Below are 19,932 nucleotides of genomic sequence, written 5' to 3'. Positions count from 1 at the left end.
ATGGGCTTGGCAGTTTCATATGCTAATAAGTAGAAGGACCAGCCTTAGGGCAAGGGAATGGAATTACCACGAAGTTGGCCATTTCCCACCCTTTGACCTTTTGTGGCTAGCCTTGGGACTGCCATGGTGCCTGGGGCTTGTTATTCACCATGTTACTATTACAGTGGGTGTATAATGATGCTCAATATCTGCTAGAAATTAAATCTCTTCATCCTGAGCCTCAAGGCCTATTTGGGATTGAGTGCTTCACCATTTTGATGTTAATTGCTGTGGCCTTCCTTGAATGGCTGTGCTCTGCCCCCTTCCATCCTGTCTCACTGTGATGACACAGAGAGAGCAAAGTCCGGGCCCTGCCTGTGCTCCTGCATTTAACATGGGGAGGGGTGGTGTGGGCTGAGGATGACTCTGAGTGGTGAGAAGGATGTTTCACATTTTCCCACGTGGGACATGGGGACCTGTCAGCAGCCACCACAGATTTATCTCACGGGCATTATCGCTTGTGTCACACATCTTTTTCTATTTTTCTTTTTTTTTATGTATTTAATCGAAATTTAATATCAGATTTTTTCGTAAAGAAATTTCTCTTTTCCTTTTCTTTGGGGCTCTTTTTGAGGGGTAGGCAATTAGGTGTATTTATCTGTTAGTGGAGGCCCTGGGGCTTGACCACAGAACCCCTTGCACGCTAAGCATTCGCTCTACCACTGAGCTCTACCACCCACCCCATCATCTTTTTCTTTTTACTTTAGCTGCCAAGAATCTTACAGCTGAATATCTAGTCCATCTTTAACACTTACCCTGATTTCAAGGCATCTATTTTTATGACTTTACCTTCCCCTGGTTTTATTTAAGTATTGAATCTCCATTTTCTCTTCACTCTCACTTTTGTCTTTTTGTTGTTATGGTTGTTAAGCAGTGTTTAAAAAATTGTTTAAATTCTCTTTTAGCAGGAAGCTGAAAGTAAATATATATGTAAGCAAATTTATCATACTTAAATGCTTTTTTACATTCTAGCTGTTTAGTAGTTGCTTAAAAACCGAATGGAATATTAAATTGATAATATTTTAAAATTATTTTTTAATTTTTTATAAAGGTATAGCTGATTTACAATATGAAATAAGTTTCAGGGTGTTCAATAGATGCACAATTTTTAATATTATGCTCCTTTTATATTTTTTGTAAATTATTGGCTATATTACCTGTGTTGTAAGATACATCCCTGTAGCGTGTTTATGTTATATGTAGCAGTTTGTATAAGAAAGTTAGGTAACGCAGAATCTGGGGCGTGGCTGTGTCTGACCCAGGTTCACGGTCACCCTGCCTGTCAGGGCCCAGGCCCTCACTCCAGTCTGCAGGGCAGCGAGTCGAGGCAGCACTCATTAGCGCTGGTATCAACCTCTGAGTGGCAGTGACAGCAGTGACTGTCTGTGGACGTGCAAAGTGTTGTTCCAGGAGCTTTAAATGCATTTCTGCATTTAATAAGTAAAGCCTTCCTGTGAGGAATCGTTTTATGTTTTTAATGAATAATATATTTTATTTTAATTTTGATAGAATTCAAACCTCCGGAAAATTTCTAGGAATAGTACAATAAACACTTAGATGCAGTTTACTTAAAAGGGCACTATTAGCCCTTTTGTGTCTGGCTTATTTTAGCATAAAGTTTCAAGGTTCATCCATGTTGTAACCTGAATCAGTACTTTATTCTTTTGGTTTGATAATATCCTTTTTCTTTTGGTTCATTTTGGTCTATTTAAACATATTTTAATTGAAGTCTAGTCAGTTTATAATGCTGCATCATTTTCTTGTGTACAACACAACACTTCAGTTGTATAGGAAAATTCCTGTATTCATTTTCATATTTTTTTAAACATGTTACTATAAGATATTAAATATATTTTCCTGTGCTATACAGTATAAATTTGCTGTTTATTCTATACATAGTCCGTATCTGCAAATCTTGAACTTCCAATTTACTCCTTCCTATACCATCTCCCCTCTGGTAACCATAGTTTGGTTTCTATGTCTCTGTGTCTGTTTCTGTTCTGTAGATAAGTTTATCTTTTTGTTTCTTTGGCTTTTTTTTTTTAGATTCCACATGTGGGCGATCTCATACGGTACTTTTCTTTCTCTTTCTGGCTTACTTCACTTAAAATGTCATTCTCCAGGTCCATTCATGTTGCTACAAATGGCATTAATTTATTATTTTTTTATGGATGAATAGTAGTCTAATGCACAAATATACTACAACCTCTTTATCCAGTTATCTGTCAGTGGACATTTAGGTTATTTTGATGTCTTGCTATTGTAAATAGTGCTGCTCTGAACATTGGGGTGTAGGTGTCTTTTTGAATTAGGGTTCCTTCTGGATATATGCCCAGGAGTGGGATTGCTGGGTCATATGGGAGGTCAAGTTTTTGTCTTTTGAGGAATCTCTATACTGTTTTCCACAATGGCTCCACCAAACTGCATTCTCACCACACTGTAGGATCGTTCCCTATTCTCCACAGCCTTTCCAGCATTTATTGTTTGTGAACTTCTGAATGATGGCTATTCTGACTGGTGAGAGTTGATATTTGATTGCAATTTTGGTTTGCATTTCTCTGATAATGATATTGAGCATTTTTTCATGTGCATATTGGCCATTTGTATGTTTTCAATGGAGAAATGTTTGTTTAGGTCTTCTGCCCATTTTTGGATTTAATTGTTTGTTTTTCTTTCTTATCAAAAGTAAAAGCTGTTTATATATTCTGGAAATTAAGCTCTTGTCAGTTTCATTCAAAGTAAATATATTCTTCCATTCCATAGGTGGTCTTTTTGTTTTGCTTACTGTTTCCTTTGCTATTCAAAAGCTTGTAAGTTTAATTAGATCCCACTTATGTAAATTTTCTTTTATTTCTATTCCTTGAGTAGAATTCTCTAGGAGAACATTGCTGAGATGTATGTCAGATGATTTGCCTATGTTTTCTTCTAAGAGTTTTATAGTGTCTTGTCTACATGTTTAAGTCTTTAAGCCATTTTGAATTTATTTTAGTGTATGCTGTGAGGGAGTAGTCTAACTTCATTGATTTACATGCTGCTGTCAAGTTTTCCCTACACCATTTGCTGAAGAGGCTATTTTTATTCTATTGTATGTTCTCACCTCCTTTGTCAAAGATTCAAAAACCAAAAGTTTGTAGGACGATTCTTGGTAATTTTGTTTATCCATTCATTGATGGATGGATATTGTTTGTAACTTTTGGCTACTCTGAAAGATACTACTATGAATATTGATGTACAAGTTTTTGTAAGAATAAGTTTTCATTCTTTTGGCTGTAGAGTTGGCCCTCCTTATGTGTAGTTTCCACTTCATGGATCCAGATGGCTGATTGTAAAGAGAATCAAACATCCTTGGGTTATGTTATCCAGGGTGGGGGGTTCCTTAAACCATCCCCCCGAGGATTCTAAGGGATGACTCAATATGTAGGAGTGGAATTGCTGAGCCAAATAACTCTAATCTTTTGAGAAAACACCAGACTTCTGCAAAGAAGCTGCACCATTGTTCCTTTCCAATGGCCGCATATAAGGTATCTCTTCCTCCTGAATGACACTTGTTATTGTCCATGTTTGATTATAACCATCCTATTGGGTGTAAAATTAGATCGCATTTTGCTATTGATTTAGCTAGTGATGCTGAGCATCTTTTCATATGCTTATTGGACATTTGTGTATCTATTTAAATCCTTGGTAAATTTAAAAATTGGGTCGATTTTCTTTGTATTGTTCAGTTGTAAGCATTTGTTATATATCCTGGATACTAGTCTCTTATTACATATATGCTTTGTAAAATGTTTTTCCTATTCTGCAGATTGTCTTTTCACTTTAGTTTTCTTAAACATTAAAACAATTTCTTTATAGGGGAGGTAATTAGATGTATTGATTTATTTTATTTTTCTTGCTAAGCACGCACTCTATCGCTTGAGATACCTTCTTCCCCTGTAATTTCACTTTTTTGATGATGTCATTTGAAAGAAAAAAGTTTTAATTTTGATGAAGTCCAGTTTATCTGCCTTTATCTTCTGTCACTTCTGCTCTTGGTATTGTATCTAGGAAACCAAAACCTATCCTAGGACCACAAAGATTTATAATGTCCCTTCTTTTAGAAAGTTTATAGGTTTAGTTTTTATATTTCTGTCTGTGATACAATTTGAATTAATTTTTATTTGTTATATACAATATGGGGGTCCAGATTCCAGATTCATTCTTTTGCCTGCAGATACCCAGCTGTCCCAGCAGCATTTGTTGAATAGACTCTTCTTTCAATGGAGTGTTGTTGGCACTCTCGTGGAAACCTTACTGTAAATGTAAGTATTTCCCCTCTGGGTTTTTATTGTGTCTCACTGATTTATTTATCCAAACTTATGCCATCACTATACTGACTTGAGTACTATAGCTTTTTAGTAAACTTTAAAATGAGTCCTCCAAATTTGTTCTACTTTTTCAAGATTGTTTTGGCTGACCCCTGTCCCTTGCACTTCCATATGAATTTTGGTATCAGTTTTTCAATTTTTGCAAAGAAGTCAGCTGGAATTTTGATAGGGATTCCACTGAATATGTAGATCACTTTGGGGAGTCTTAACATTTTTAACAATATTGTCTACCATTCCATGAACATGGGATGTCTTCCTTATATGTAAATCTTTTAAATTTTTTTGGTGATACTTCAAAATATTCAATGTACAAATCTTGTAAATTTTTGTTAAATGTATCTCTCATTTCATTTTTAATGCTGTTGTAAATGGAAAGGCTGAGCTTCTTAAGGGTGGGAGTATATATCAATTTGTTTATTTCTAGGATTCCTACACTGCAAATACCCTAGGTTTAAATTTGCTACATAAATCTATCCACATCGCTTCCCACCCCCGTGTTATAAGAATCCAAGACCCAAGTTAGGCTACCTGAACACCTATGTGGAAGTGAGAAATGAGACCCTTGGGTGGGGTTTTGTGCAGATGATACTTAGAGCTTATTCAGGATGGCTTTATCTTAATTTCTTTTAAACAACCCTTTTGGTGTATTTAGTCAGATACATTAAGAACATGCCCTTTGATATGCAGAGGAGCTAAGACTATCATTTTCAAATAATTTCTAGTGAGAGTGTTGTATTGAAACCCAATTTGCATCAATTTTTGAAGATTTATGTTTCAGGAGCTTTGACTAAACAACACATGCCTTTATTCAATAACGACAACTAAATGCTCAAGCAACATGAAAGAGTTTGAGCAAACTGCCCCCGCCCAGTAGTGCTGGTTGGCTGCAGCTGTAAATGGAGTCAGCGCTTACCTCTCCCAGTACACTTGTGCTGATCTGCTCAAAGGGGTTCATCCAACAGTTTGTCTGTAGTCTATTGGACAAAGCCATAAAGCATTGATTTAAGGTTGCTGGAGTGCAATATATTCTTATTAATATTAAGTAAGCACATATTGAGTGCTTACTGTATGATGGAATTGTCCCTCAGCCTCACATGAATATTATTTCTCTTAAAACCTCACATATTTCCTTGTTATTCTCACTTTACAGATAAGGAGACTGAGAATTACGTCTTCTCTCTTTTGGGGGGAGCTCATTATCAATGACTTGAAGTTGTAAGGAAAAAGATATTGTTTCATCCTGAAAAAATATTTTTTTGAGAGTCAGCATTGAAGAGGGTGACCACTGAAGAAGGTGATCATTGTTCGAGTGAGATGAGCCCCAGGTTGTACGGAGTCAGCATCTCTGTCCTGGACACGGCCAGTGCAGAGCTTCGTAGTGGGTGAGGCGGCGCGGCCGCGCAGGGAACGCGGATGCCGTGCCGTTGGGCTGTGCTCAGGCCAGGTTTGGCTTTCCCTTAAGGACAGTGGACCATCATTGACAGATTTTAAGTAGGGGAGTGGGGTGCTCTTGTAGATCACTTTTGTATTGTAGAATGCTTGGAAACATTTAGAAGGCTCGGCAGGAGGTGATGTGATGAGTCAGAGTAGGGTGGCTGTGAGGTGTAGCAGTGTTCAATTTTTAAGTGGTTTTCAGTCCCAGGTTTGTGGCTGAGTAGCCGTGTCACTTTGGATGACACACTCAAGGAAGTGAAACAATTTAATCAATTAAAGAAGTGACGTACCAACTTCCCAGGACTGCTGTGGAGATCCAGTGATATAATGTGGCAGTGTGGTTCCCAGCAGAGTCAGTGCTGAGTGAGTGCCAGTGAGTACCTGGAAAAACAGGTGTGTGTGGTGGGGCTCGGTGACTGTGGAAATCTGGGCCCTGAAGGATGGGTCCAGTCACATCTGTGAGAGATGGGCCCGTGCTGGGAGAGGCAGGGAGACCTTGCCCCCCGACCAGGAGCCCTGGGCAGGCCTGCTATGGGAGGAGATCAGTGAAGTCAGGTCTTTGTGGAGTTGGAGGTGCCCTTGAGACATCTAAGTGCAATGTCACGAGCTCAAAGAGGAGGTCTGGGCCCGGGCGGTGCACTTTCCTATAATCTCAATCCCTGAGGACGCAGAGGTATTGATCACTGAACGTGAACTCATACTTTACAGGACAAGTGAATAGTAGTATCATCTCTGTCATCAAAGCTCAAGTCTCTTTATTCGTCACTCATTTTGCTACTTGGGTACTTACAGGGCGGTTCTTCACTGCCCTCCCCTGGGCTCAGGCTCCACAGTAAAGAGCTGGTGAGCCTCCCTCTTTTCCAAAAGAAGACACATTTAGCTAGTAGCCTTCTATACCTCACCAGACGTAGAATTTTAGTTTGTTGTTTTAATTCTATTTTCTGTTGGCCATCTCCTGACAGGAGAGAAGTTTTACCTCATGGTCATGTTTCAACAAGCTGTTACAGAGAATTGCTGATCTGATCCATAGTGTATGTATTCTATTAACTTTGTAGAGTATTTCTCATTTGTCTGTCTTTGCCCTTTAATTTTGTATGCCACTTCAAGGCTCTATCCTATATGTGGCCTTATTTTTTTTAATTAAAAAATGTCTGATAGTTAAGAAAACAAAAGCAAAGAAAAAATGCACATGATATCTAAATTTAGAAAATATCTAGTGTGTTTCCTGCCTCGGCAATGGAGGGATATAGAAACTTGTTAAAACCTTCATTACACAAGTTCCTTAAAATATTGATTAAGAAATAAAACCTTCCTTCCTCATCTTTCAAGCTGCATAGCTCATTGTCAAGAAAGTGAGGGGAAATACTCAGAATCCAAGACAAACCAGAAAGGGATTCCGGGAAGTAAGCAAGCCTTAGAAGCGCTGGGGGGCCGTTTGGCTCCTGAGCTGGGTTTCAGTTGCCCTGACAGGAGGGCATGAGGTGAGCCCCAGGCCTCTCACACTGCGAGTTGGATGACTAATCATATGTATGGCCAAGCAGATCCCGAGAAGCATGGTTTACTAAAGGGTGAACTAGGAAAAAAAATATTCCTCAAGGCAAGAAATTAAGAAAAGTCAATTTTGTTGGAAGAGGGGAAAAATAACAAATCGAAAGTAAGGATATAATTTAAAGCTGTTCTGGCATGAGAGTAACCACAAACTCCTGGCAGAAAAACACAGCTACTTCTGGAATGAGAAGATGTGTTTTGAATGGATCAGTGAACAGCCATTCCGAAAAAGGCCTCCAGAGTCTTGTGGATCAAGATACTGGACCGCAAACACCTCCCTTCCATGGTCTCATTTAAGTAACCAGAAAGGTTTTAAAGGAAATAAGCCATAATCATAGTTCTATTTATTGACATTACTATATGCTAGGAATTCAGAGGTGACTATGAAGTTGTCTCATCTTTTATGGACCTTACTTTCTCTTTGGGGAGACAAACTGACATAGTTGGGTAGCTTGGTGGAGGGAGGTGTTAGTCTGTTGCAATTAGCTAGGAAAGGAGGTTAAGAAATCAGTGAAGAGTGGCTGAACATTTTACTTGAGGACAGTCTTGTTCAGTTGGCTTTTAATTGCAGGCTCAATGAGCTTTCACTGGAGGGAATAGATCATATGGAGGATGCACTTAGCTCAGGCCTCTTTAGAATGGACAAGTGAACCTGGAGAAAAACAGTCAAATCTGTGCAGACATTGAAATTCACTTGAACATGCTCCATCCCTGAGCGAAAAATAGGACAAATATGTAGCATTTCTTGAGGACAGGGTAGTGGTTTTTAAGGTTCTGTAAGAATGAATCCCAGGGAACAGAGATGGCCAGTTGTCAAACTGTGAATTTGCTCTTTGGACGGTGTACCCACCAAGGGTATTGGATCTTTATAGACTTCCATTTCTCTTTAATACATGTCAGGTGATGAGGTCGTGTGCACAAGCATTTGGCACCTCGTCTAGGTGACTTTGGTTACCTGCCTAGAAGCGCAGGCACAGCTGCAGATGCGTCATATATCTTGCCACCCTTCCCGTTCCCTGGCTCCGTGATCAATGCAGAGTGGTTCCCTGTTGACCTGTCCGTCTCCTCTGTGACATCATAACCCATGAAAAGACCAGAGTGTATTAACTTGGCTTTGTTAAATTCAAAAGTACAGATCTAAAATGGAGTCAGATTTGTTCTTTCCTATTTAAGTAGTGCCATGGAGAAGGCACTTTAGGCAGCTTCTTATAGGGTCCAGGAGGCTTTCCCTCTCAGCCTCTGGGCGCCTCTATTGCAAACCCTTCATAGCTGTCTGGCTTACTGGAAAATCACTCCGACTGTTTTGCCCTGAATATGTGTTCTGTTTATAACTCATCCCTACACCTTGGAAAACAACTCAATAAAAACTCAGTGGGTTTTCCACCAACCATGGGCAGGAGTGAGGGATAGTATGTTATAATATTATTAAAAAAATAATAATAATAGAATACTTAAAACAGCGCTGGGCACATAGGAGAGAGTCAATAAATACTTCCTGGCTTAAATCAAAAGTGATGGCTCATCGATTCCATGGCTGCTGTATTTGCTGTTCTAGTTATTCCTTTGATCCATTACATTTTTTAACTGAAAAACAAATACATGCATATGGTTAAAAAAATTCAAACACAGCACTAAAATACACAAGTGAGAGAAGTTTTCCCTAATTCTCTGTTCTTTCAGCCCTCCCTGGAGATGCCACTGTTTACTATACTTTGTGTGATTTTCCAGATATGCTATGCACATTCCCCCCTATGTATGTAAATTCCCTTAAAGTTTAGTTATATTTAACTTAAAGTGCTATAAACCCTGAAGTGGCTTCTTCCCCGGTAATAGAAAAGAACAAACCTGTCTCCATATTAGACCTGTTCCTTTGACTTTAGTCCTGTGCTCTGCCTCCTAGGCTTCATCTTGCTTGTATAAAAATGTGCCTATAGCCTGAAATATACAGGAGAGCCTATTCTGAAGTCTCTGCCCTTTAAGGATATTTAACACATTTTCATTCATAAAAAGATTAAGAGGTTCAGAATAGAAAATAACGTTTGTTTTCTTGGAGGTTTACAGATTTGCCCAGCCAGGCAGGTAGCTGCAAGAACAAAGGATTCTAACAACAAATAATTCCTACACCAAGAAGTTTGCAACAACCAAGCACGTAGGAAAGGAGCATGAATTCTGACTTGGGTTGATGGTTTTCCAACATTAGTTTGCCATCTAGGTCTACAGAAACTTGCTATTCCATGCTCCAACACCTGGTCTCCCAAATTATTGGCCTGTCCTGCACTGAGGAGAATGAATTTGGACTCGGTAACACTCTTATCTACCTAGCAAGCTGGGCACTGGAACTGAGGGAAGCTCTCCCACACCCAGGGACCTACTGTGACCCCTTGATGTTTCCCCTATGGTGGGGTGTGGTTTACTAAGGAGGGATGGGGACTATGCACCAACAATCAGGCTGTCTGCTCCCTCTGGGGCTCTGATCTTGTACCACCCCGCTCCCCGCCAGCCCAACACCTGGGACAGTGGAGCTAAGGCAGAGATATTGCCTGTCTGTTTCCTAGCGTGTAAAAGGGGAAAATGTACTCTTCCCAAGGTAGATCTGAGCGACAACACCCGCGGGTGCTTGGTTCCCAGAGCAACAGGAAACCCAGTTCCGCGTGGGGGCAATGGGTGTGATCCCCATAGGGGTTCTGCAGAGGCCTCGGGTGAAGGGCTGGACCAGGGAGATAAATTTGGGCTGTGGGCCTTGAAGGGTTAGAGAAGGGTACAGAGGCAGGACTGCTGCCTGTTTCAGGGTGCGACCAGAGGTAAAGATTTATCTCTCCATCTCTGCTACTCCCCTCCCCCCCTCCAGATTACTCCCTTTTCTCTGCACCTCCTGTCCATCTGTCTACCTCCACTTTTCCCCTCCTCCTCCCATCTTCTCCCTCCCTCACTTCCCCAGCTTCTCTCACAGAACCCAGAGGATCGCTGACCCTCCTGCGCATGCGTAGTCAGTGCCAGCTGGACCGTGAATTGGAAGCCCCAACTGCGAGCCGAGGATCGGCCCCAAAGGCATCTCAGCTCTGTTGCCCGGTAGGCCTTTGGCTCCTGCCATGGGCCGGGGCCTCCGGCTGTAGAAGTACAAGGTGGGGGGCTCACCGGAAAGGTTCAGGCGGCTGCGGGAGGGCAGTCGGCGTGTCACAGCCCGTGAGGGCGCGAGTCAGCGTGTGTTCAGCTAAATTGCTCGGGCCAGGCCCCTCTGCCCCTCTGCCCCGGCCACAGCTACCCAGGGACAGGTGTGCACATGCCGCCTCTCGCCCCAGCCGGGCTCCCCTCAGTCCGCGACTGGCGTCCCCTTCCCCTCTCCCGCCCGCCAGTCCTCTCCTCCCGGGCTTCCTCTCCTCGGCCGCCGGCCCGTCCCCACCCATGGGCGGGCTGCGTCCCGGACGGGCGGGGTCTGCGGACCCGGACGGGGGCGGGCGGCAGGGGCTGGCCTCCGAGCGGGGCTGCAGCCAGCGTCCCCAACCCCCCTCTTTCCCTGCCCCGCAAACCGGGGCTGCCCTCGTCTCCCTTTCCTGCTCCCTGAGGACCAGCTCAGTGGTGTGGGCACTGCTTCTCAGGCTGAGAGCCTCAGGCTGTAACGCCCAGCTTCTCTTGGTGAAGTTGGCAAAAGGGAGCTTCAGTGCTGAGTGAGCTTCCGTCTCCTCCCTTAGTGTTTCTGCCCCAGGTAATTTTCTTGAACACTTTCAGGTGTTATGATGGCTGTGCTTGTTAATGTCACGTGTTTTTATAGTGAGAGAGAGAGTTCTGTGTTGAAAGCAGGGTTTGGTTCAGTTAAAAATAAGCTGAATGCATGAGTCTGTGACATCCTCCAGGCTTCCCTCTCCCAGGGTGAAACGTGTGACCGTGGATTTTAGAAAGATAGTTACAGTCCCAAATAAGTCCAGCACAGCTAGTGTGTGTTAACAGAAACAGCACCACCAGAAGCTTTGGAGACCTAGGGACATTGCAATCCTAAAGAGCTCCTGGCACTGTTTGGTTTGTTTTGGTTTTATGTTTTTCTTAAATTGTGTGGCAGACTAGTTGTATAGAGGGGGAAATAATTGTCAAGAAATTTTTTTTTCATATAACAGCTTTTTTGTGATATTGTTCACACACCATGAAGTCCATCCATTTAAATGGTACAATTCAGCAGCTTTTAGCATATTCACAGTGGTGAAACCATTATTATTCCAGAACGTTTTCATCACCTCAGAAATAACAGTGGAAATCAATGACCTATCCACTCCTCCCCAGTGGTGGTTCTAAAGAAGTTTCTTGGCTGTTCCTGACCATAAATTATCTTGTTACATTCCATGAAAAATCTGGTAGGTATTCTAATCAGAATTGCATTGAATCTATCAAAACAGGAAGAATTAATGTCTTTATGGCTTAAAATTCTTCTAAGCATGAATAAATCTGGGACCCTATATTTTCATCTGTCCAGAGCTTGGTCCTTGGGAAGTCCTCACTACTTGTTGGGCTTGTGAATGATGAGATTCTATACATCGTTAGTTGCAACTGTTGCCTTTCACAGGAGAGAAAAGTAACCTCAGTGAAGCAAGTGACTCTCTGTTGGTCAGAAAGAGTGACAGCCAGTGCTGGAGTGATCCAGTTGACTTGGTGCTTGCAACCAGAATTCTCCACCACCTACAGCTAAGGGGATTAGAGTTTTCTTTTATTTTTTTCTTAATGGCGTTGCTTTTATTTTTACTTATTTTTTAAAATTATTTTTTATTGAAGTGTAGTCAATTTACAATGTTAGTTTCAGGTGTACAACAGAGATTCAGTTATAAACATATTCATATGTATATACATATGTTTTAGATTATTTTTAGTACAACTCATTACAAGAAATTGAATATAGTTCCCTGTGCTATATAGTAGGTCCTTCTCATTTATTTTATATTTATTAATTTGTATCTGTTAATCACCCCTTTCCTGCCTGCTAAACACAGTTTGCTTTCTATGTCCATGAGTCCATTTCTAGCAGCACCGTTTTTCCTAGTAATATATGCTAGTTGGCTGTTTTCAGTTTCAGTAATTCCATCTTATCTGTGGGCGCTTTTCTTCTGGTGGGCCTTTATGTGGTTTGCATATGTGGTAATAGAGATCTGTATTTGGGAGAACTCCAGGCCTAGTGTCGTCCCTGGTATGGAGCACCCACTGAGCTGATGCTTGAACTGTGAAAAAAGCATAGTAAATGTTGGAATTTCCACTATGTTTGAGATTTCCAGGTTTCTATAATCTGTTTAGCCCACCTTAATATTGGCTGCACCCATACTGGGAAATTTGGTGGAACTTCATGGTATGGTGGTGTAGAGACAGGGAGTTGTATGCTTCTTCTCTTTCCTTTTTCTAACACTCATTCTCCTTGGCCCCCCGGATCCTCACCCAGAATTGCCCAGGGATGGTTTGGTGCTGCGCTGAGGTAATATCTGTTAATAAGGCACTTTCCTCATATCTTCTGAGCCTCTATTTGCTTCTCTGCACAAAGAGGGCTTAGACTAGATAAGTACTTTTCAGTTTCTTTTTAAGCCATGTTTCCTTTGAGAAACAGAAAATGCAAATCTCTCCTCCCATTGTAACCCTTTAGATTTTGATAAGTCCTCCAAGAGTGACATAGCTGTTTGTGTAAAATGGATGTGATTGTGATTCCAGGTGGCACAGAAAAGACTCTTCAGTGATTTATTGCAAGGAGAGGGCAGGAAAGGGTCAGTATGTCACACTTTCTAGTGTGAGAACTGGAGCAGGGTCTTGGGTTTAAATACGGTGTCTGACGTGGCCTCTCTCTAAACTTGTACAATGTGATAAACCTCTCTCCCTCAGTTTCTTGATGTGTCAAGTTGGGGTGATAATATTTTAATGCTTTTGTGAAACATTATACACATAAGCCATTTGTGTCTTGGTAGAAACAAGACCTGCTAGGGAGTCAAGGATTTCTTTAAAAAAAAAAAAAGCTTGTCCATAGCACTCTGTGTGTATTTTGAAGTTTCTGGACAGTGAGAGTTGAGTTTAAAGTCCATTGTGGGACAGGTTGCCCATGGTTCTCTGTGCCCCAGATTGCCCCCTCCTCCCCAGTCCTCTTCCTCTCAGACCAGGATGAAGTTCCCTAGTAGATTTACACAGAGGTTTTGTGGAAATGGCTCTTCATTTTATTGTTTCACCAAGGAGGGCTGCCATCATGATCTCTGCGATCAGGTTTTGGTGACCTGAAGGCTATGCAATTGGGGGTTTCTATTTAATGAAAAGAAAAAAATTATGAATACAAATTTAGACCTAGGGTAGTTACAGAGTCACTTGGAAGTGGGGACCATTAGCTTTGTTTGCTTCAGGTGCAGTGGCCTCTGGCCACGAGGACCCATCCTCGTGCTCTGAAGTTGGAGGGACTAGTGGGTTCAGTGGGAAATTTAACTGAGTGTATCTCGTATGCTGGGCATTGTCCTATTTTTGCTGTGTGTTCCGTATTTTAGACAGTGAGCCCATTAACCTCAAAAGCATCTTTAAGAAACTAGAGTTTTATTTTAAGATGTAATGTAGATTCCCATGTAGTCATAAGAGATAATATGGAGAGGGCCTATGGACTCTTTGCCCAATTTTCCTAAATGGTTCCGTTCTTGCAATGTTGGGGTACAATTCATTACTGACTCACTAACACTTTGAGGTTTGTATTATTGCCCTCATTTCTATTCATTATTTAACTGGGGCTTAGAGAAGCACACAGGTCTGCCCTGGTCACCCACATGGTAAATGTAGAGTCAAGTGGAATGTGGGCTTGGGATTTCCAGGAAGTACCATTATGATGGTCTGTGGCAGGGAGCAGCATTCACTTTGCTTGTTTATTCATTCATTCAACAAACACTAATTAAGTAACCTCAGTGGGTCAGATGCTTTCATAGCGTTATCTAATCTTTCAGCAGTACTGATGATCAGGTAATATTTTCTTTTTTAATCTGAGAAAATTAGCTCTTAGTATTTATACCCCCCCAAAGGATATATAGCTCATAAAGGAGGGATAGTAAATCTGTACAGTCCCCCCTTTTTATGCAGGTGGTACCCTAGGCATTTTACATTTGCAAACTTCCATAATCCAGATATATTCTTGTACATCAAGAATTTTTTTTTTAATTAAAGTATAGTCAAGTTTACAATGTTGTGTCAATTACAAGGTGTTTTTCAACTTTGAATTAAAAAATGTTTTTTGATTAGGATAATTAGGTTTATTTATTTGTTTCATTTTTTAAAATGAGGTTCTGGGGATTGAACCCAGGACCTCGTACATGCTAAGCACGTGCTCTACCACTGAACTGTACCCTCCTCCCCAGGGCAAGTTTTCTTATCCATTATTCTACAGCTTAGGATTTCAAATAAATTGGAGGTGAAATCCAGATGTTTTGATCCCACTGTGGTTCTTTTGTTTATATTCTGCTGAAGCGGGTTTGGGAAAGCAGTTCCTTTGTTCATTTGTTTATTCAGCAGTTTTGAGCACTGATTTTGCATCAGGGTCTGGCTAGGTGCTTGGAAACAGAAAACAAGGAATGACCCTTCTCTGCAGGGTCAGGAAGCCTAGACCAAAAGCTAGGTAATGTGATCCGAGCTACGTTAGCCATGTGCAGACTCTGAGGACAAACTGTACCCCTGGCTTTGCTTGGACTTCCCTTGCCTTCTGGCTGGTACACACCAGGTCACCGCAACCCAGAGGTGCCTGCATCCCACAGCAAAGTATGAACCTCGATCTCCTCTCCCCTCTCGGCAGGGCCTGCAACATGAGCATCCCTGACTATGTGCAGTGTGCTGAGGACTTCAAGACCCTCCCCGTGGTGGTCCAAGCCGTTGAGATCATCTCAGAGGAGAATTTCTTTTGCATCTATAAGTGAATCCCCTTGGTGAGCCAGATCAGCCTGTTCGGCTCCCAGTTGGCACTCTTTATCCACTACAGGCACCATTATGCGCCCGAGAATGGGTGGAGCGAATTCCAGACCAACCGCAAGCTCGTGGGCCTTGTCACCATTAGCGACTGCCTCTTGGCTAAGGCCTTCAATAAGCTCCACGTGCAGAGGAGCTGTATGGCACCTCGCTTAATCACTCTCAGCTCTTTGTCTTTGTGCTGCATGGGGAGGTAGCCGAGCAGACAAGCACCGACGTGTCTTTCAATCTACGAGGGCTGCAGGGTGGTGAAGAGGATCAAGGATTTCCCTGAGTCACTCTTCATCTTGCTAAAGTCTAAGTGGCTGGATAGGGCCCTCAACAATTCTGGGGACAAGATCCCCCTCCTCTGCATCCTGTTTGAGAAGGAGGACTTCATGGGACTGGACACAGACTGAAAGTAAGTTTACCTGTCGGCCCATCCACCCTGGCTCTTTGCCGTTTTGCTTCCCTACATCCAGAAAGGGATCAGGAAGGAAGAGGGCTGTCTTGTAGCGAAGGGTGGAGGGAGGTGCAGCCCTCCGGTTTACAGACATTTAAAAGTGAATCCACTTTTGTTTCAGAGAGATCCTTTTAAGGTTAGTGTGGACACATCCTCCTGCTTTTCAGCCAGGAACCCTGGTGGGACCCTTGGAGTTGCTGTCCAATAGGTTAGACACAGCCACTGATGCTAGGAGCGCTGGAGAGTAGGCTGGTCTGTGCTGAGATGTGCTGTAGGTCAAATGCACATCAGATGCTGAGACTTGTCAAGGAAAAAGAATGTAAACTATCTTGTTACTTTCTATATTGATTACATGTCAAAATCATAGTATTTTACATACAGTAGAACAGTAATATCTGTTCTTAAAATCAGTTTCTAGTATTTGTTTTTTGTTTGTTTGTTTACAGTTTTAAATATGGCAACTGGGAAACTTTCTTTAAATGGCTCTCATTTCTTTTCTGTTGTGCATCCTGTCCTGGGACAGTCTCATACCTTTGCTTTTAGATGAGACGCTGAATCCCGAGACGCAGAACGAGGAGCTGGTTGAGCTGGGGGTGGAGCCGGTGTCTCCTGCCTCCCAGGTCCAGCACCTGCACGGCTCAGGCCCTCTCTTCCTGCCCGACAGCCACCATGCCAAGTTAGGACATCAGAAACACCGCCAGGGACTTCTGAATGAACTCCTTTCGCAGGGAAAGTTTTGTCACGGAGTATGGGACAGAGCAGGGAAATGTTCCTCCTCACTTTGTCCCTGTGATTAAGTCAACAGCCCCGCTTTGCCACGGAAGTGCAGACGAGCCTTCTGGGCTGCCTACCCCCCCCCCCCCCGTTCTGCTCTGTTTCCCCGTGTGTCCATCGTGCTGTCCCTCGGGCAGAAGAGTGTGAGATGCCTTTGCCGAGAAGTGGTCCCCCTTTGCTGGGGAGAGTGAGGGAAGTTCTGTCCCCCCGGCCTACGGCCTCGGGCCTTGAGTCCGAAGAGCGCTGATGGCGGTCCCACAGGTGACGGTCGTAGGACCTGGCACGTGCTGCCGGGTCGGCTGTGAAGGCGGTGCTCTGTGTTTCTTGAACTTACTTAAGATCAGATCCTACTTTCTGGTTGTTGGTAAGTTGGAGGAGAAGATGCCAGAGAATTGATAAAATGAATGTAGAGACCAGCCCTGTGAGTGATAGGAACAGGGGACCTGAGTCCCACCTGTGTGAGGTGCCTACCGGGATCTGGACGAATTTTCTGTTCCTCCCAGACATACCTCTATGGCTTACGGAAGGGGCAAGTCATGTCGTGGACATGATCTGTACTTGTCCTAACAGGGCCCTGTGATCTACATGTCCGCAGTCCCCTTCTGCTCCTTGGAGATGTGGTGTCAGGTTTAGGAGCCTGGGCACTTCTGAGGGCATAGCTGCCAGCACCGTGCTAAACCAAGGCTGGCTCGGTTCACCTCACATGTCACCACGTGCTGAGCCCCCAGGCATAAGTCAAGGTAGGTACATCGGTGCAATATAAGCAGGGACCACCTTTTCCCCCTGGACAGACTGGTGGGTGAGCAGTGGAAGCCCGGAGCCTTGCCCCAGGCCCCTGGCCAGTGCCTATTCTTTTGTCATAGGAGGCACTGTTGACATTTTTGTTCAGTAACTGCTTGGCTCTGAGTCTACAGACCCACCAGAGAATGCCAGCTTTTTTTTGCCTTTTGAAGTCTACCCTTGGGATTTGGTGGAGTAGCTGGATGTGTGCTTAGCCCATAGTGGTTGAAACTGTCCCCATTGTTTACCCAGAACCTCGTGTACCAGGCATGGCTCCCGGCATCAAAATACAGCAGCGCATTAAACCTTCCTCCTAGTGGGTTTTTTCTGTTCTGATACCATAAGGGCTTAGCCAGCATCTTAACGTCAGTGAGTTAACGCGGCCAGTGAGCTCGAGTCAAGCACGTTCTCTTCCAGTCACTTTTACTCCATTGTTGCTTTTGCTATTCCACAGTCATTAATTTTTTAAACAATGCTTTCGTTTAGGACCAGAGCCTAATTCTCTCCTTCTGCACTTGGTGGAAGTGAGCCTGAAATGCGACCACAATTTGTAGCTCAAAAGCTGCCTAGACGCATGTAGGTGGAGTTTTGTTTTGGGGCACTGAACACGTTGGGGTCCCCCAGCAGCGCCGCTCCCCACAGGCCCCTGCCTTCCCTGGAGCAGGAAGTGAGGGTGGGTCTCACCGTCCCCGCGTCCCTGGCCTCACACACTCACGTAAATTCTTGTACATGCTGTCAAACACATTTTTGTTCTTGTGTTTTTCTAATTTTCTCTTGTTCCTCTTTTCATTTTTCTTCATTCCTCTTTTCTCTTGTACTGCCCAGTGAGCATTTTGTTGCTTCTGAAAATGTGGGCTGTGCACACCCTGCATTGGGAATAGCCAGATTGCACTCCGTAATGTCTCCATCGCTTTAAAAAGCAAAAACTTAACAGCTGCCTTTATCCATGTGTTATCCTAGTAGTCTTTTTATTTTCTAAATTTGTGGAATATTTGCTTTGTTAGCACATCACCCACTGGTGTTTGATAGCTGTTAAAATCCCTGCTTTGAGGGACCTGTTTCGTCCTTCTTATATTTGGTGACAAATGCGCCCTTATTAAATTTGTTTGATTGTTTTGAAGAAGTGAGACGCGAATTGATTTAGGCGGCTGCTGAGGGATACTTTTCATGGAGTATTTAAACTTGGAAAGTCAAAGACTGCAGCATCTTGCTCGATTCCTGCTTTTCCACAAACGTGCTCGGCACGCGGTTCCTTGCTGTCGTTGTGTGACGTGCGTGATGGCGCTTCCTGGCCGGTGGTCACTGGTGAGAAAGTGGCTGGCTCGGGGGTGAGCAGCTGCAGGGGAAGCTGTTGGAGGAAGCAGTTAGTATTTTTTTTTTTTTTTGCATTCAACTTACCCGTGCCATTTACTTTACTTTGCCTCCATAAAGGGGCAGAAGTGGGTCTAAAATCCATGCCACTATTTTGTTCCCTTTACGAGGGTGGTTTTTCTGAGTATGAGGACAACATGGCCTTCTCCTAAGTAGCTGGCTCACCTGGATCTGTTGGGCACAGGGACTGCTAAAAGGACCGTAGCTTCCTCTATTCTCCAGCCAGTGGGCTTTCAGAGCCGGGTTTGTGGTTTGCCTCAGCAGCCGTACAGACCTCCCTGCCCCGGCCTTTACTTTTAACCCATTATGGCATTAAATAGCTGAATCCGTTTTTGTTGCAGCTGACGCCCTCCACTGACGGCCGTGTCGTTAGTTTGTGGTAGTCAGTCTCCAACACCCCAGTCAACCGTGAAGGAAGATGATTTGGCCGACCTAGGACCTTGGATTCTCACCCTAACCATGGTTCATCTCATCCGGTGGAAGGGTTTGGCCACCACCACCATGCTGACTATGAGGCCTTGTTTCTCCTTTCATGCTCTGGTCCAAATGTGGACACTTCATTTTTCACTGAATTTGTCTCGCTTGAGGCAGGCCAGAATATCTGAATGAGTCCATCACATTCTGGGTGGGGAACAGAACAGAAGTAAGTGTCGCAAGTAGATGGAGTCTAGGCTGTCCGGGTTGGCAAAAGCAGGCTGGGATCTGTGATGGCTGGGCTGTGCCCTGGACACAGGCTTTTCCTGTGGCTCCCGAGAGCCCAGGAGTTGGAGTGAGAACAGCCTTCCCTGGGTTCCCACATCCTCATCTGCTCACTGGCAAGTGTTTCTGCTAATTAGGAGCTCCCTCAGACCTCGGGCCCTTTAAAGCTAAGACCACGGGAGAAACTTGAGTCCCTTCTCCTGGTCCTGCTTTGTGAGAATCCATTGCCTTCTGAGGTGACCCGTGGCAGGAGATGCCTCCCCTTCCAGGGAGCACCCTACAGAGCACTGTTAGTCACTGCACCATGCTGTGAGCTTGTGGGGTTACGGCCATGGTCCCTGCAGAACCACACTTGAGATGGGCTTAGTGACGGAAATAACAGGACTGATTCCAGGGCAGAGCCGGGGGGAGGGAACATTGGAAATTGAATGTGACGTTAGACACATAGGTGGGTGCTGGGGCTGTTACTAAAATGGGGAGTCTGGGAGGTACCTGCCAGGAATCGAATTCCAGAGTAAATGGTGGACATGAGGCATTTTT

General features: G+C 43.6%; 1 protein-coding gene across 11 annotated transcripts in view; it reads left to right on the top strand.

Annotated features, from left to right (window-relative positions):
* The window catches only part of LOC140690347 (trafficking protein particle complex subunit 9-like), a 274,618-nt gene that overhangs the window by 37,064 nt on the left and 217,622 nt on the right, over positions 1-19,932 (top strand). For 3 of the 11 annotated variants that reach the window (XR_012065584.1, XR_012065582.1, XR_012065591.1), the window contains 2 exons: positions 4,250-4,337; positions 15,157-15,288. The exons of 1 other annotated variant lie outside the window; for it this stretch is intronic. The gene's annotated coding sequence lies outside the window, so the exon portion shown is untranslated. Of the gene's footprint in view, positions 1-4,249; positions 4,338-5,553; positions 5,698-15,156; positions 15,381-15,450; positions 15,727-19,932 lie in introns of those variants that run through there. 7 more of the 11 variants (XR_012065581.1, XM_072952056.1, XM_072952055.1 and 4 more) reach the window with 4 other exon arrangements.

This window comes from Vicugna pacos, chromosome 30, assembly GCF_048564905.1.
Source record: "Vicugna pacos chromosome 30, VicPac4, whole genome shotgun sequence".
Lineage (NCBI taxonomy): Eukaryota > Metazoa > Chordata > Mammalia > Artiodactyla > Camelidae > Vicugna > Vicugna pacos.
The sequence above is the reverse complement of the archived record's forward strand: the minus strand, read 5'-3'. Positions and strand labels throughout refer to the sequence as shown.